The 13725-nt window shown below is 48.6% G+C and overlaps 1 long non-coding RNA gene across 12 annotated transcripts in view; it reads left to right on the top strand.

Moving 5' to 3' along the window:
- The first annotated feature begins 1445 nt into the window (after positions 1-1445).
- LOC112993102 (uncharacterized) overlaps positions 1446-13725 on the top strand; it is a 63468-nt gene continuing 51188 nt past the window's right edge. For 10 of the 12 annotated variants that reach the window (XR_010390210.1, XR_003261653.2, XR_010390219.1 and 7 more), the window contains exons 1-2: positions 8580-12276; positions 13200-13343. This is a non-coding gene — a long non-coding RNA (uncharacterized LOC112993102). Of the gene's footprint in view, positions 3331-8579; positions 12277-13199; positions 13344-13725 lie in introns of those variants that run through there. The other 2 variants (XR_010390217.1, XR_010390211.1) reach the window with 2 other exon arrangements.

Below are 13725 nucleotides of genomic sequence, written 5' to 3'. Positions count from 1 at the left end.
AGCACAGGCAGAAATATGTAATATGCCTGTGTGTGTGTGTGTGTCTCTCTCTCTCTCTCTCTCCTTTTTTTTTTTTTTTTTTTTTTTTTTTTTTTTTCGCCTGATTGTCTGCTTTGGATCTTCAGCTCCTTCCGTAGACTGAATTAATGAATACAAGGTCACGACCATCAAGGCCATGGTTATTATAAGCAAGGCCTGCACACCAACAAATGAAAGTTCTCTTATTTTTAAGCCCAAATCAAATAGCTTCAGAGCAGAGCGCTGGAAGGAGGTAAGCTGTGGATCTGAAAAAGCAAGTTACACTGACCAGGAGGCTTGTCTGCTCTTCATTTGAGATCCGTGCTTCTGGAAGATAAGGTGGTCAGCAATGGCATGATGGAAGCCAAATCAGTGAAGTATGGGAGAAAACATCTGAGGCTCACATTGTATGGAGCAAAAATTACAGCCTGTGTCTCTGCGTGTGTCTGTGTCTGTTCTGAACAAGTTCCCTGGCTCAGGCAGGTTCCAACCAGGCATCTGTTCATACCCAGTGCTACTTCTGAGACATGATTGGAAATCTGAGCTTTATGTTCTGCAAAAATTGCAGAAAATATTGCCTTTCCAGAAAACTTTGTTAAAAAGGGGGTTGTGTGTTTGTGTGGGGGAGTTGTTTTTTATTTTTTTTTTAATGAAGATAAGAGCAGGGAACATTTCCCTTAAAAACAGCAAAACAGGAAAATGTCACTAGCTCTACTCCCCCCCCCCCCCCTTGGAAACACCATTTGCCAATGACTTTTTTTTTTCTTTTCTTTTCAGTGGATGGAAAAATGTGTATGACATCTGTATTCAGCCTCTCCCTTTTCTCAGCTGGCTCTAGGAGATAGTGTAATATGTTTCACCCCTTCTCAAGCCTTCTAAAGAGCAAGTCTTATCTTGCAGGTATTGTTGTAAGACATGAGATCACGATCCAATACAGAGTTTATCAAACTTTGTGTTTACTCAGGATCACCTCTGAGAGCAGTGGTGGCAATAGAGCTCCCTGGCCTGTGCAGCGGCGGTAATGCTGAAGTATTGTGCTGAATTAGCTTGTGAACCCCAGTGAATATGTATACAGCAGTTTGGGTACATAGACCTTACGTATCTGGCAGTCACTTAAGCTGGTGAGGATTTTTAACTTCCACTTGCGTATTTTTTTATTCTTCTACAGGCCAAGTGCATGAAAAAAAGAGTGTCTGCAATAAAAAGGTCTTATTAACAAAAGCTTTCTAGCCTGCTCATGTGTAGCTTTAAGCACTGCTGTGGTTCCTTACCCCCTCCTCCCTGGCTCACCCATCTGGGAATGTCGTCTTACATATGCGTGTAAATATATGTCATGGTTCTCGTCATTTGACTGTACTGAGATAACTGGAGAGCTAATTACAAAGCTAAGAAGTCAGTTTTGAAGACTTCTTTGGAAACCAAGTTTGAAAACCTTGTCAGCAGTCAGAGGGAACAAAGCAAGCCCAGGCAGATGCTCATTGCACTTTCAAAACCCAGCTTTTTCATGAATCTGAAATATTCTGTCAGCATCTGTTGAGCAGTGCAGTTCAGGATTTACTCAGTTCTAATATCTAGGAAACAAATTTAAAAGACCTTTCTCCAATGAAAGATCCTTATATTAGATCCATTCGCTTCTTTAGCAACAAGAGTATCCCAAGACTTTCATAGACCATGTGACTGAGGGAGGAGGGAGAAACCTGGATGTCATGGTTTATGGTAAATATCGAGATGTTTGTTCAAATATAGTTCACCATTTTATGTTCTGCTTATGCATGTTGATTTAAATTCATTCCTTTTCTTGTGTTTTCTTGCATGCATGGCGAAAGTTTATTCAATATCCAAAATAAGATGCTTTTCTCCGTACGCTGTGCTGATCCTTCACTACAAAGCTCATCTTGTTCATCCAAATACAAATAATGATTGATAGCTGGAATTCTTATTGTCTAGTCCCAAAGGTACTGTGGAAGACTAGGAAATGGGAATTGGATATCGCAGCCATACAAGAAATTCTAAAATTTCTTGGAGTCTGAGGTGCTCCGTAGCCGAGAGCAATGCAATTTGGGTGTTGTAATAGCAGTGTTTGTCAATGTTTCAAAGGTGGAGCCTGAGTTTAGGTATTTATGTTAGTATATAGTTTTCTAATAAATCGTTTGTGTCTTTTCAGGGTCAGCAAATATCATTAACTTTCTAGGAAAGTAGAATATTTAGTTTTGGTGTGTAAGTATTAACATGTGTCTACAGTCTGGCATCGGAGTTTGAAATTGTTGACGTTATTTTTCTAAAACCACACAGAAATTTGTTTTCTTCTACAAAGTTGCTCCTTGTATGAAAATACATTTCTAACTAAAAAAAAAAAAAAAAAAATTTCCTCTTAATATTCTCTTTTGTAATCGCATCTGCAAGAAAAATGTGAGTTAGGAGCATTAATCATTTGGGAGTCTTGTGTATAACTCTTTGAAGACAAAGTGCTGCTTCTGCTGACTGCAGACTTTTTGCCCAGGGTGGTTTCCTCTTTCCACATAAATCAAAAAAACCATACTGCTGTTCTTCCCAAATCAGGCAGCGGGGGGAAGGGAAACCCTCAAGGAATAAATAGCTATTTTTCCTATGATGTCACAGCTATAACAGAAGAAAAAAAAAAAAGAACAGGCCAGCAACACAATCTTAAAGAATGTTGAGAAATATTGTTTAAGCAAAACGAATGAGAAACAAAGTCAAATTCTCCAACTGTTTCAGCCATGCAAAGTGTGTGTGTGGGGGGGGAAACACCCCCAAAAAAGGCAAAGAAGAAACAAATCTCCACAACATTTCAGAAGCAATGTGATTCCACTTTCTGGAAGTGATTGTTCAGATTAGAGTTTCTTAGGATTATATAGATTGGTTTTTAGGCTTCTTCTGCCTATACCTTTGTTCTCTATAAGACAGGTAACAAATCACAAGTTTTATTAGCAATATTTGTTCCTTTCTCTGATTCCTGATTTCCATAAAGGATCTGTAGGTAATGAGCAAAACTGGCTGCAGGGAGAAGACTTGCCTAGTGAAAGGGGAGAGGGGGTTGTGGTGGAGCACTGGCGTCCTGTTTGGGAACAATTTTCCAGTCTATCGGATGTTGTGGAGCGTAACTCAGAAGTTTAGGCAACTTCCCTGCTGCTACTCCTCGGAGATGGATGTTTCACCCAGCACATGTGAAACAAGGAGCCTAATGAAGAAGCGGGAGGCGAATTCCTGCGTCTTGCACTTTTTGTCCTTCTGGCCATCTCTGGGCCTCTGTCATCATCACCATCTGCCACTAGAGATGAGCTGCTCTGGCAGGTAAGAGCTTTCTTTACCTGCTTGGGAGCGGTGGAGCAAAGAAAAGGTAGAACAAAAGAGCAGCAGAGCAGAAAGCAGAACTTGGGAGCGGAGAGCAAGCAACGATTGTTCTTGGTAGATGACTTTGTGTAAGAGGGTTGTTGGTGTCCACAGTATCCTGCCTCTGTTGGCACGTATATCAGTTGATCAAATGAAGCCTGTGTTGGTAAGCCATATTGGTACGTGGCTGCCCTAATATCTGATTATTACAAGATAGTATCTAATAGAGTGCATTTATCCTGTGCAATGTTTCCGTTAGAAAAGCTGGTACTGCTGTCCTGTACCAGAGGGGAGGAACTAGCGGGATTTATCTGTCTTGACAAGCTGCATCTCGTGACCTTTCCTGTTGCCTGTGTGCTGGTTCACCCAGCCCGGCATGGAGCGGCCCGCTGGGGCTGCGGCAGGGAGGCGCCGGGCAGGGTAGGGAGCGGCCCAGCTCCGTCCCCGTTTTTGCTGGTGGTAGGGATGCTGCTGCCAACCGCTGGGTACAGCTGGCAAAGGCGGTTTTGAGGAAGAAATCTTGACCTGATGGATAGTGTTTTGATCAAGTGTTTTCATATTGACTCACTCTGAAATAAGTGAGATTTGGGGAGCAGATTTTTCACTGCACTCTTATGCCCGGAGTGTGGTGCCTGGAAATGCAGCAAGGCTGTTGGTGTAGGTGAGTTGCCTACAGTTACGCAAGAACGTTGTGGAGGAGCAAGAAATGGGAGCGAGGTCTCCTGAGCCCTGCAAGGGCTCTGCCTGTGTCTTTTCAGTAATCTTTTTCTGATGTAACTTTCTACCTTGGCATGACTAATGCTCCCAATTAATGTGTACCTCTAGCATTTTAATATAGGAACATTGTAATTTATGTTCTAATATGGAATTTAATTCTTGTACTTTCCTGTCATGTTCCAGGCACAGGTATGGGTCAAAGAGCAGGTGAGGCTGTCTGGGGAGCACCACATTTGCAGCTCTCCGTTTGCTCACGAGTTACAAATCCCTTCTTGAACTTTGTGCCGTTGGCTGAAGCCATATCAGGGTACAAGATGTTGCTCTCTGAGGCTGCAAGTTGAATCCTAGCCCCTGAAGTGGGAAATAAAGCAACAAATAGCAACTTTCTGAAAGTTGGAACCAGCTCCTTTGACTCATTTGGAAAAGGGTCAGAGCAGGAACAGCTGTATGTGCTGGTGGTGCCAGGGGATTAGAGCGGCAATTACGCCTGTTTTTCTCTCCCTACGTCTGATTCTTGCCTCTGTGGTTTTGTGCGATTGGAGAAAGAATTGCCATGATTACATTCTTTGTTTGTTTGTTATAACTACTTCAAAAACCACGGGGAGGGGGAAAAGATCAGAAAAGGTGATCTGATCCTTTTAGACATCTGTAGCCCTTGAGAACGGTGGTTTTTCAGAGTCCTCTCTGGTGAACGCCTCAGATAGCCATGTGGTGAAGTATGCAGCAGGAAAACATTGTATTATCTCGAAATCTGCCAGCTTGAACTTCCAGACCAATAGCCTTCTCCCCCAAACTCTACTAATGTTTAACAGGGCAAAGACAGATTCTCTCAGCTTCATTTAGAAAAAAGGAAGGAAGCTTCTTCCTCTGCCACTGCGAGGACTAGTCATACAAAACGAAAGCACGTGGATATTGGACTGAGATCATGCCAAAGAAACTTTGTTTTATGCTATATATTCAAGGCCTCTGCTTTACCAAAGATATGATGCCCCAGAGCACCTGTGTCCCGGCCATGCAGTAACACTGTCAAAAGCAATATTACCTTCCCCTGCCTTCTAAAAAAATATAGTTGTGCCATAAACACGTGACTGTGCAAGCTGAGGACCCTGTAGCATTGCATCTGCAGTAGAGAGCAGAGCTGCCTTTACGTGCACACAGATTACCGCACGCTTTTGGGGGGCTCTGGGCAAACAGAAGATTTAAACTCTACCCCACCGCTTGCCCCAAAGGTCATTGTACCGTCCTCCCACCCATCCCGACCATCCGCTCCACGGCTGCCCTTCTGAAAGGGAGACTTGCTCTTGCGGCCTCTGGAAAGTCTCCGCTTCTCCCGAGAGGCTGCTTGGGGTGCCCCTTCCCAGGGCAATAACAATTTTTAAATTGACATGCATCTCTTTGCACTTGCTGCAGTTATTTAAAACCTGCATGTAAAATGACCCACATAAAGCCAAAGAGCATATTACTAGGGGTGTGCTAGCAGCACAAGTGCGCTAAACTAAAATTGACAGCCTGACCCAGCACTGCGTTTTAAAAGGGCAGAGCTGTAGAGTTGCAGTTGGGATTCTGCTTTAATTAGGCCATTACCTAACCTTCAAAAGCTGTATTTTCTTCCTTCTCCGCGTGTGATGTCGGAGGAAGGGCCTGCTGGAGAAGACAGGAAGGGCCCTATCTGATCGTTATCTGGAGCTGACGAAAGCCATGCATTGCTTTTTCCTTTTGACGTGTGCAATTAGCTTGGCTTGTGTGGAAGAAACATGTCAAGGTAAATGGCAGTCTCTGTCTCTCCCCTTGCTGCTCCCTGGCAAGGTCCGTCGCTTGCTCCTTGCGTGAAAAGCTATTCCATCACCTGTTGACAGTGGTATCCCTCTCATAAAACTTGCAGCGTATCCTGATTATATACCGCCGTGAGATACCTTTGCCTAGACAGTGCGTCAAGCCGCGGCCTGCCGTTGCAGCCACTGTTTTACAGGCTGAGTGCACTCTAGCTCTCCTCATAAAACTCTGTTTGAACCCGAGTGTTTCTACGTCTCTTTGCTCAGTGTTTTCCCCCCCTTCAAAAGAAGCTTTTCCTTTTTTATGGGGATGGAGTGATCTCCCTGCCCCTGGCATATCCCAGCTCCAGTGCTCGAGACAAGCATGCTGCCGTTGCGGACGCTCCCAGGCCCTCCCCCCCGGTGTGTCCGGCAGCGTCCTGCGGTCCCGCCTCTTCGTTCTCCCTCCTCGACGGAGACGCTGCTCGTGTCCGTCTATTCGATTCTGGGCAGAGCTCTGTGCTAACGCGCTCACCCCGGGGCGCTCGGCAGGCCGCCTGCCATGAGCGGGGCTCAGCCGGCACCGGCGGCTAGCGCGCGCCTCCAGCTCGGCTCCAGCTCCGGCTTGGGCCGCCTCTGACGGGGTGAGGGATGGGGCAGGTTCCCTGGGGCTGCGGGTCACAAGTGACGAATGCTGAAGGCAAATATGTATATATATTTTTGTTAGAGAAACGAATCATTGTATTTATAAAGTCCAGACTGACTGCCTAGAATTGTACCACCTGACGTGAAAGCTTTGGCTTTTGACAACAAGTTTTCTGACCTTGTTACACTAAGGAAATGTGCAAAAAGGCCCTAGATTTAAATAATGCTCCGCTCGTGAGGAATGAAGTAGTTCATAAAAGAGCAAAGAAAACCAATACTAATGAGGAGAGAGAGTTCACTTGTAATTCACCATTACAGATGATTCCAGCTGTGCTGGTGATACGTTACACTCGTTAAGCCGAGGAAAGGCCGTGAGCTCGCTCAAAGTCGGGGTCTCAGACGCTTCTGCCCTCTCGGGGCTCCCGTGGGGTGGCTGCGCGCCTTGCTGCCCCAGCGGCCGTCACGGGCCCCAGCTCGTCCCCCAGCCTTGCCGCAGGCCTCCGGGGTGGCCACGCAAAAGCCATTTTAAACTCACGCTATCTCAGTTGCTCTGTTCAGAAATACTGCTAATACTTTCTCTAGCTCTCCCGAGAAGTCCAGTGTGCATAAATATTAAAGGTGGCGAGGGCCTGGGGCTGTGAGCTGCACCAAGGCCTGCGTTGATGCCCCACGTGCCCCGATTCGGGTGCCCCCGCTGGGGCCCCCGTTCCCCGGTGGCATTTGGGACACAGCAGGGGGTCCTCCGGGGAGAGGCTTGCAAAAAGCCGGTGTGTTAGATCATCATGAACAGGTTTTGTTTTATCCGAGCAGTGTTTGGAGGGTGATGGGAGCAGCAATGGAGCCCATCAGGCGACAGAAATCAGATAACGTGGTAGAAAAGGGGGGGTCAGGTCCCTCGATGCATTATGTGATATTAGTTGCCTGACGAGTTTCTTATCTCCTTCGTAAGTAGTTTGAAGTAACTGCGATAGTCCAAGCAGCGGTGACAGCGTGTGACAAGGAGCTCTCTGTTAAGGTTTCTGTGGAGGGCAGGATGGGCGCCCCATCTCACCCGGTATTGCATGTCACAGCCTCAGGCTCCGCGAAGGAGTGAGGCAAAATACCAATTTATATTCTCACAGTATGAAATATTTGCATGCTGTAATTCCAAAGAGCAGATTTTAAATTATGAAAGATTTTTTTTATTAATTCTTGGAAGACGTAGTTTAAAAAAAAAGATGAGTGGAAGAAATGAGCTCATCCCAGCGCTGGCCCTATGCTTTGGGGAACCGGCGGGAGAGCTTTTTCCCCGGCACTGACACGTGGAAATACATGCAGTATTGCCCCATTCGGTGAGGGGTGAGCGTTGCTGTCTGCGTGAGGCCCGGCCCTGTGCTCGCTCCCCCTGTGCCGGACCCCGGCCTCGGAGCAGGGCCTGGCCGTGCCGCGGGGAGGGGGCAGCAGGCCAGGTGCGCAGCGGCCGGGGCAGCGAGGGGAGGCCGGGGGCTGCGGACGGCGGCGAGGCGGGTGCCGGTGCCCGTCGGGGCTGGGCGCACCATGAAGCGCGGCGCAAGCCGTGGCCACTCAGTCGTCTCCCTCCTTTTTTGGAGGTGGCAGTTGCACAGTGGCACGACCAGCAATCAGGAAGATCACTTGTGCTTTTTTATCGCTGTAACTATTGCCAAAGGGCCTGCTCTTTAATCTAACGTCGCGCAGAGCTGAACCTGGGGACAGATAAACCATTAGCTGCTAAGTTCAGTCTTTATCAGGCGCTGAACAATTATCAGGCGGCAATTATCTAGCGGCAGCCCGGGAACCGGGGAGCGCGGCGGTGACAGATTCGGTGCTTTTGCCCTCACATCTGTTGTCCCTGCCTCACCTATGATTTATACTTTTTTTTTTTTTTTGTAGCAGACCTAAACGTTGAGGAAACGACCAAGCTCATCTTAAGCATTTCGTGACTTTTAGAAGCTTTTGCAAACGGAAAGCTTATGCAAAAGGCGGCAAAAAGAAAAAAAGGAAGAAAGAAACAAACACAACCCCAGCACGGGCAGCGAAGCGAAGAGGGCGGCTGGGCGGCCGCAGGGCGCGGGGCCCCGCGCGGCTCCGCCGCTAGATGGTGCCACAGGCGCGCGCAGCGGGGCTGCGCGGGGGCTGCGCGGGCGCTGCCCTGCGCGGGGCCGCGTCCTGCCGCCGCCCTGGCCAGCGGCTCCCGCGCAGCGGCCGCGGTGGCGGTTCAGGAGCGCGGGGCTGCTGTTACGGGCGAATGTGAGAGAAATCACTCTTGGAAAAACACTGGCGTTTTTTTTCCGCCCGTGCTTATCCTTTATTGGGGAAAAACCCCAAACCTTTCTTTGGCTTGCTGTGGCTAATTTTAGTGCTGTGTTGAGCCTAATTATGTTAGTATAATGAAGGGCTGCTTCAAGTTATGTAATGACCCTTGCATTGTATTGATATGAATGAAGAATTAACCTTAAAAGGTTGCCCTTCTCACGAAATGGATTGCACACTCGGATCGCTCTATTGATTAGTTTAGGTATTTAAAGTGCTGCATTTTATCTCACTAGCCACCTGGTAAATTTGTCATGATGATGCTTACAGGAGCAAATTGACATTGTTTATTTTCCCAAACCTTTTTGGCATATTTCTCAGCCTCTTATTGCACCTCTGAGCTATACAGTATTGTATGAAGGGGCAGCGATAACCCTTCTGCTTAAATAAGCATGACAGTGTAACATCTCTGTTCAGCTGAAACGCCAGTGCAAGGGGTGCTGCAGTGCAAAATGTGCATTACGCTGCAGCCGGCGGAGCGAGGGCAGCAATCCCAGACAGGCTTTCGGGAGGGCTGGAGTCTCCCCATCTCGGCTGGGTGATGGGAGGGCTCATCGGAGCTCCTGTCTGCTCCAGAAACCGGAGTTCGTTCCTCCTCGGAGCTGCCAGATAACAGGTGCCATCCTAATAATTGCAAAGTGCTGGAGGACCGGGTAGCAGGAGGGATTTTGACTGTGACGTGTGCAACTAAGCAAAAAGAGACAGGACGCGTGTATTTGTGACAGCAGAGATCTCTGAGGAAGCACTAGGATGATGTTAAATAGGGGCAGTCATTTATTTGTACTGAAGTGTTTTGATTTTAAAAAATATTTCCCCGGACATGTCGGTGGGGGGGTTTTGTGCTCTCGTTCTCGTGGAAGCTGAGCCGCTCCTGCACGCGCTGCCGGGGCGAAGGCCGCTCGGTGGCTGCTGGGCCGCGGTGGCGTTTCCCAGCCGGCCCGCGGGGCTGCCGTGCCGTGCCGGGGCGGGCGAGGGCTCGGTGCTCCCCCCGCGCCGGCCGTGGGCTGGAGGAGGCCATCGGAGCGGCAGCAGCCAGCACCGCGCCGGTGTTTCCACCGCAGCTCTGCAACCGCCGGCGGCTCCTCTAGTCACCGTCTCCGGTTCCCCGGGTTCACGTACCCGGCTTTCGGTCTCTGCATGCGCTGCGTTGCCACCCCCTTCCTAGCCTAAATCCCGGTTGGCGGTGGGAATATGCACGCTGCTGAAATCTCCAAACAAAATGGAAATGGAAAGAGTCGAGTTTAGCCGAAAAGCACAGCGAATTCTGCGAGCAATCTGTAATGCAATTAGCGTTATTTGACTTGGCAGCCTTCGCGGGGCCTGCGTGGGCTGCGGGCTGCGAGGGCTCGCAGGCAGCTTCGCGCAGCGAGCCAGAGTCGGAGGAACTCGGGGTCATTTATGTGTCTGAAGTCTCTCCCGGTCCCCCCGCTTCCTCCTGCCGGCGCTCGGGAGGCTGCGGCCGGCCTCGCTGCGGGCCTCCCCGCCTTCGCCCCGGCTCGCGGTGCCCCGCGGCGCCCCGTCCCACCGCGGCAGCGGGAAGTTGTTTGGCGCGGGAACGCGCTGAGCCATCTGTGTTCCCGCGGCTGAATTATTTCTTGCAAGGGAAATAACATTAGGTTGGTGTATCTGGCCTGCTAATTGCTTTAACTGGCTGAAAAGATCTCGGTCTGTTCTTGAACTGCTTGTGCAAACTTAGCAGAATAGTGTTACCTTCAGATCCTGCCCTCTCAGCAGCCAGAAAGTATAAACAAGTCTTCTTGTAAGAAAAGCAGCACAAAGTTTCAAATTGTGCTAGCAGAGGTTATGAGAGACAGGAAGTTACGGGCAAATTGATTTCACCATTGGGAAACTAGGGAATTTTTTTCCCCAAGTAATAACTGTAAAGCATGCTAATGCTATTCAACATTAGTGCATTAAAGTGTGGCCTTATTAATTCAAGACATAAAGGCAACAAAATAAGCTGTTAAATTTAAAATATAATACATATATAATGAGAAAAAATGTGTGAAAGCTTTATTCAAATGAAAATGCAGAATTGTTTGAGCTAGTGAAGTATCTTTTGTGCTGAGTTATGAGCATATGTAATAGATTTAATTATTAATTTCTCCATTGTTCTATGCACACAGACAGGGTTCAAGGCACAGTCATTCTCTGGCTTTCATAGATCTAATTTGTATAATTATTGCCTGAATAAAGAATTGCTCCCATTCCTAGCTCACTTTTTCCCTTTCCTAAGTGCTACCTCGCTGCTGCTTTGCGAAGGGAGAGCACCTGCCAGGGCTGCAGGAATCAGCTGATCACTTCCCGTGATGAGGCGCGCTCCCGATGACGCTCCTTTTCAAGCCTTTTTGTCGAAATGAATTATTGTGCATCCTTTTTAATTTCATTGAACAAATTACATTTGTCAAGGTCTGGCTTTGTAAATAAATAGCTAGAGACACATGGATGCATATTGCGGCTGTTCAAGGTCTCTCGTTCTATTTATGGAAGCCAGATGAATGTGAAACAAAAGAGAAACTTTTCTCTAAAAGCAATTATCTTTCTGCATTCCCATCAGGATAATTATATTGCAGGGAATTTTAAGAAGTCATACTGAAGTAGAACTGAATACTTAAAATCATGGCTGAATTGATATGCAAAAGTCGAGCAGCGCGTGTTGCCTCGTGCTAACACAGCACACCGTGACTGGCTCTTCTCGTACAACTTCGCACCTGGAATGGGGCTGCATATCCGGATAAAGGCAGGATGGAAATCCAAGAGTATTCCAGAGAAATGAAAAAATGTTTGTGGGAATGAGTACAGAACTGCTTTGTTCATTTAGAGGTGCTACCATTCAGGCACTGAGAAGCTGGGGCCCCTTCTGTGGGTACTTTTAACCGTGACTTCAGAGACATACTGCATTACTATAACAGAGCATCTTCCTTGCTTTTCAGGTTAAACAGGAACATGCAAATCAAAGGTCAAAAACCAAGCTATGAAGAAATGACGTATTTAGCCCAACCTTGGCAAAAAGCTTTAGTGAGCCAGGAGATGTCCGTGAGCCCTGGTGCCATGGCAGGCAGCTGCGCGGAGCCGAATCCGGAGAGGTGCCCTTCGCCCGGGACCGCGGCCGCGCCGCACGCCTGCATCCGCTGCAGCCTCCAGTTTTCTTTTCCGCGAAAGCCGTTTTGGCTTTCTTTCCTTCTTCTTTCCTTTCCGGCTGGGTGTGTTGCCGCTCCGCACCCTGGGAGCGGGTGCCGGCACGAGGAGCCCTGCGCGGTGGCAGTTGCACCCATGGCACTGACGCAGCTCCCCTTCCCCCCAGGTTGCCCCCAAAACACACAGCCGCGGGCCTGCTGCGCCCGCGTTTCCATTTCATCCAAGCCTCATCTCTCCTTTTTCCAGAGGTCCCAGGGCGCCGGGGCTTCCTTGCGTGCAGCCGTGGGCAGGGGCTGCAGGGAGCGGTTCCCTCCTTCCCTCCTGGCACCGGGCGGCAGGGCAGGAGGTATGTTGCCATCCACGGATCTTCCTCGGGAAGGACTGTTACGTCGGGGGGGGGGCATTAAGTCTGAACCATAACGATATTTTAATGGTCTTTGGGTTTTTAGTGAATTTCCTCCCCCCGCCCCCAATAATCTGCAAATGTGTTACCAGTCGGCACGTGATACACACCCGCAGCCCCATTCGGTGGGGCTTATTGCTATTACATCTGGCTGTGTGTCCAAAGCGGGGAAACCCTCCACCAAGATCAGCTGCACTTTGGATGTGTCCAGCCTTTTTGGCCAGACTCATGCTGCTTCGTGAGAAATAATTATCTCCTGAGCATCACGTTTAATATTAAGATCCATGACATTAGTGTTTAGGCAATATACCTTCCTCCCAGCTCCAAAAAAGATGTGGGATAATTGATCTGAACATACTCCAAATGTGCATATGTCTGTATTCATGAATTCCAGCATGGATCGTTTGGGAGGATAAGGAGGAATAAAAAAAAAAAAAAAAAAAAAAAAGAAGAAGGCAAGAATGTTGAGACCTCTCATCTCCCTAGCTATTTCTGTTAGGGATAGTTAAAACGGGCAGTGGGTTCATGGGCTGCGTGACAAACGCAGAACCCCTCAGACTGGGATGTCACCACAGTATTTCGGCTTTGTACCTTCCCGTATTGCTCAGACGGGCACCGGGGCCTGCTCTCTGCAACGCTGGCGTGCAGCCACCCCCGCGTCACCCGCTGCTCCGGGGGCCCTGAAACGCCGCCCCATGCGCCGGGCTGCTGGTGCATGCATGCATGCGCGCGTGGCATGCCGTCTCCCATCCCTCCCCGGCAGCTGAGGCGGCAACTTGCATCTCGCCAGCAGCGCCGCCACGTTAAATAGTGGGGGAACATTTTCCTTACTCATTTCTTTTTTTATTGTGTTCGCTCTCACTCAGCATGAGGAAAACCGGTCTATGGAGGCGCCTCCAGCTCGTTGTCCTTCTGCAGGTGCGCGGGGCGGACCTCCGCGGCGCGGCGAGGGGCGCTGCCCGGCCCGACTCCCTGCAGCGCCGCCAAGGCCCTCGGTGCCGACCCCGAAGGTAAACAATTACCTTTTGTTATCGCACATGGCTTTAGCTCTACCAGTTTCAAATCGCACATAATCACAAGTCTGTGATAACATTTACTCCTGATGAGAGAAAATTTACCAAGTCCTAAATTGCTGCTGAGATGACGGGAACACGAGCCAGGCAGGAATTAGCTCGGCTGATGAGTCAGCAGATGGTGATGTCTTGCACCACGCTGCATGCATCTGCCGAGTGGTCCACCGTTGAATCATCTTAAATATTTCTGTGTTATTACCCCGACAGGAACAAGCATCGGAGAACTTTTGTGTGCCTGTATTATGTATGCATAAGCTATTTTAAAATAAATATATGCAGGCACATAACAAGTGTATGCATTTAGGTATGTAGGTAATTT

Source organism: Dromaius novaehollandiae, chromosome 8 (genome assembly GCF_036370855.1).
Source record: "Dromaius novaehollandiae isolate bDroNov1 chromosome 8, bDroNov1.hap1, whole genome shotgun sequence".
Classification (NCBI taxonomy): Eukaryota; Metazoa; Chordata; class Aves; order Casuariiformes; family Dromaiidae; genus Dromaius; species Dromaius novaehollandiae.
The sequence above is the reverse complement of the archived record's forward strand: the minus strand, read 5'-3'. Positions and strand labels throughout refer to the sequence as shown.